Below are 376 nucleotides of genomic sequence, written 5' to 3' on the forward strand. Positions count from 1 at the left end.
TATTACGGATTACAAGTACACTGTGGTGTGTGTTTCTTCTCCTCGTCTATCCAATACGAACGCATGTAAGTACGATACGATACTGGTATGATACTGGTACGATACTGGTATGAAACTGGTACAATACTGGTATGGTATCTTATGTGTAGTGTATGAGTTGTTCACTGATTGGCTTAGAGGTAGCAACTAGTTTGTGAACTAAGTACCAAAAGTATATTCACTTTAGAATGTTTCCTTCTACCACTCAAGTCTGTTCGGTCAGCTTTTCCCCTACAGCTTCCTTCGGTCTACACTTCTATTAGGCAATGAGCCCAACGTCAGTCATGACCTCCGCGCACGACGTATCAGCCAAGGTGGCCATTGATAAGTTCAACGG

This window comes from Plasmopara halstedii (genome assembly GCF_900000015.1).
Source record: "Plasmopara halstedii genome assembly, contig: Scaffold_430, whole genome shotgun sequence".
In the NCBI taxonomy this organism is placed as follows: domain Eukaryota; phylum Oomycota; class Peronosporomycetes; order Peronosporales; family Peronosporaceae; genus Plasmopara; species Plasmopara halstedii.